Here is a 3556-nt window from a genome sequence, read left to right as displayed (position 1 = left end):
TGTCCCCAAAGAAATTACTAAAGTATTTCAAGACCTGGTATTCAATAAGTCTTGTACAAAGTGTGTGCATTCAATCAACGGTAAGTATTGTCTAGTTTAAGCATGACTGAAATGGATTTAAACAGAGTTCCATTGACATCTTACAGGTTCATGGCTGAAACATTAGTCAATGCGTACCAATTATTTTATGTCTGACTTCTCAAGCAGCCCATTGCACATCACTTTTATAGCACACATTAATGTCTGAATGGCCAAGCGGTCTAAGGCGCTACGTTCAGGTCATGGTCTCCCCTAGAGTCGTGGGTTCGAATCCCACTTCTGATAGTATTTCTTGATAACATCTACTGTATTTCCCCCTTTCTTTGAATCATCAACGTCAACAAATGGTACCCAACATTTCATGTAAAAAGCCTAAAGTTCACTTAAGCTTGTTATCAGGTTTAAGCATGACCGAGAAAGACCAACTGGGTTGCACCTACAGATGAGCAGGGGAAAGAATGAAAACTTATTCAAAGTATAATGTGAGTTTTCTAAGAGCTAACTTCTTGTAGAGCATGTAACATTTCACTTTACATAAAAGTTCGCTTGTCAAGGTGGTCGAGATGTCTAAGGCTCTGCATTTTGATTGCAAATTTCTCTGGAGGCGTGGATTTGATCAAACTACGTAGACTTTTTCTTGATTGCTAGTAGTGTATTTCCCCAGATATTAACTCCTCTATTTCAAGATCTTGTATCCAAAAGGTCCAGCACAGAGCCTGCACATGCACTTACATGAGTTATTATCTGGATTTAGCAAAACTGAAAGAGACTTAAACTGGGTTCCAGCTACATCTTACAGGTGCACAACTGAAATGTTATTAAAAACACACCATTTAAGATGCAAGTGCCGACTTTTAGTAGAGCCAAATGCACATCACTTTACATAAAACCATATTTGTCAAGGTGGCCGAGTTGTCCAAGGGGCTGCTTTAAGGTAGCAGTTTCCCCTGGAGGCACGTGTTCATATCCCATTTCTGACATGCATTCTTGATTACTTCTATTATAAGTGCCCAGGTAAATCATTCGCCTATGTCGAGTTCTGCTATCAAACAGGTCTTCTACAAAGCATAGTCAGAGTCAGAGTCAGAGTTTCTTTATTGTCATTCGCACCTCATGTGGTGGAGCAAAATTATGTACACAGGGTCCCAGTTACATCCAACAATAAAATGTTAAAGAAAAACAGTAATAACATCTAAGATATGAACTAAGAAAAACATCAACTAAATATACACTAAGCACTTATAACATAAAACATTGAACATCAGCACAAACATGAACATGAGTCTGTGAGCAGATGTGCACGCATGAACACATCAACATATTCATTTCCTTGTTGTAATTATTTGGTTTAAACATGAGTGAAAGAGACTTGAACTGGGTTCCAGCTACATCTTACAGGTGCACAACTGAAACGTTATTAAAAAGTACCGTTTAATTTGTAAGTGCCGACTTTTTGTACAGCCAAATGCACTTCGATTTACATTAAACCGTATATGTCAGGGTGGCCGAGAGGTCTAAGGTGCTGCATTAAGTTCACAGTCTCCCCTGGAGGCGTGGGTTCAAATCCAACTTCTGACAGTATTTCTTGATTACTTCTATTATAAGTGCCCAGGTAATTCACTCGCCTATGTCGAGTTCTGCTATCAAACAGGTCTTCTACAAAGCATACCCCCTTGCTTGCAGTAATTATGTAGTTTAAGCATGACTGAAACATTTAAACTGCTTTCTAGCTAAATTTTGTACGTGTACAACTGAAGAAATATTCAAAACATACTTAGTAAGTGCCAAAATTTCATACAGACCATTACACATTACTTTACATGACTGCATAAATATCAGGGTGTCTGAGTGGTCTGAGGCACTGAATTACAGTTGCTGTGTCTCCTGGATGCTCAGGTTCATGTCCCACTTATTACACAAATTCTTTAACTTTTACTGTATGTTGCCAGGTAAGTGTTTCCTCTATGTCAAGATCCGATGTCCAACAGGTCATATACAAAGCGTATACATTCACATAAGGTTCTTACTGAGTGCAAGCATGACAGAAAAAACTTCAACTTTGATCCGCTTATATCTGACAAGGTGTAATACTGAAAGATTATATTTTGTTTGGAAGGGCAGACTTCTTGTACAACCTGTTACTTTTCACTGTACCTCAACAATTACGTGTCAGGGTGGCCGAGTGGTCTAAGGCGCTGCGTTTAGGTCACAGTCTCCTCTGGAGGCGTGGGTTCAAATTCCACTTCTGACAAACTTTCTTGATTACTTGTAATAGGTGTCCCCACATAAATTACTAAAGTATGTCAAGACCTGGTATCCAATAAGTCTTGTACAAAGTGTGTGCATTCAATCAACGGTAAGTATTGTCTAGTTTAAGCATGACTGAAATTAATTTAAACAGAGTTCCATTGACATCTTACAGGTTCATGGCTGAAAATGTGTACCATTATTTTAGAAGGTCTGACTTCTCAAGCAGCCCATTGCACATCACTTTTTTATCCACTTCCATGTCAGAATGGCCGAGCGGTCTAAGGCGCTACGTTCAGGTCGTAGTCTCCCCTGGAGGCGTGGGTTCGAATCCCACTTCTGACAGTGTTTCTTGATAACATCTACTGTATTTCCCCATTTGTTTGAATCATCAGTGTCAACATATGGTACCCAACATTTCTTGTATAAAGCTTAAAGTTCACTTAAGCTTGTTATCATGTTTAAGCATGACTGAAAAAGACCAACTGGGTTGCACCTACAGATGAGCAGGGGAAGGAATGAAAACTTATTCAGTCTAATGTGTAGTTTTTAAGAGCTAACTTCTTGTAGAGCATGTAACATTTCACTTTACATAAAAGTTTGCTTGTCAAGGTGGCCGACATGTCTAAGGCTCTGCATTTTGATTGCAGAGTCCTTTGGAGGCGTGGATTCGATCACACTACGTAGACTATTTCTTGATTGCTAGTAGTGTATTTCCCCAGATATTAACTCCTCTATTTCAAGATCTTGTATCCAAAAGGTCCAGCACAGAGCCTGCACATGCACTTACATTAGTTATTATCTGGATTTAGCATAACTGAAAGAGGCTTAAACTGGGTTCCAGCTACATCTTACAGGTGCACAACTGAAATGTTATTAAAAACATACCATTTAAGATGCAAGTGCCGACTTTTAGTACAGCCAAATGCACATCACTTTACGTAAAACCATATTTGTCAAGGTGGCCGAGTTGTCCAAGGGGCTGCTTTAAGGTAGCAGTTTCCCCTGGAGGCACGTGTTCATATCCCATTTCTGACATGCATTCTTGATTACACTTCTTTGGGGAGTGGTGGCGCAGAGGTTAGAGAGGTGGGCTAGTGATCCGAAAATCGCCGGTTCACGCCCCGACAACGTCAAAAATTGTGGGTGGGGTAGGTTAAACACCCAAACTTGCCCCCACCCTCATTCGCCCCACTCTGGGCCCATGAGCAAGGCCCTTAACCCCACCATGTGCTCCCTAAAAAGGTCTCTCTTGAAAATGAGTTCTCGT

The 3556-nt window shown here is 40.2% G+C and overlaps 2 non-coding genes across 2 annotated transcripts; both read left to right on the top strand.

Annotated features, from left to right (window-relative positions):
* Positions 1-2207: 2207 nt before the first annotated feature.
* trnal-uag lies at positions 2208-2290 on the top strand. The gene has a single exon. It is a non-coding gene; the product is annotated as a tRNA-Leu (tRNA).
* A 258-nt stretch (positions 2291-2548) lies between these two features.
* On the top strand, positions 2549-2631 carry trnal-cag. Its single transcript has one exon. It is a non-coding gene; the product is annotated as a tRNA-Leu (tRNA).
* Positions 2632-3556: the final 925 nt, after the last annotated feature.

This window comes from Nematolebias whitei, unplaced genomic scaffold (genome assembly GCF_014905685.2).
Source record: "Nematolebias whitei isolate Nwh7 unplaced genomic scaffold, NemWhi1 Nwh_scaf_321, whole genome shotgun sequence".
NCBI classification, from domain to species: Eukaryota; Metazoa; Chordata; class Actinopteri; order Cyprinodontiformes; family Rivulidae; genus Nematolebias; species Nematolebias whitei.
This window is presented reverse-complemented; position numbering and strand designations above follow the sequence as displayed.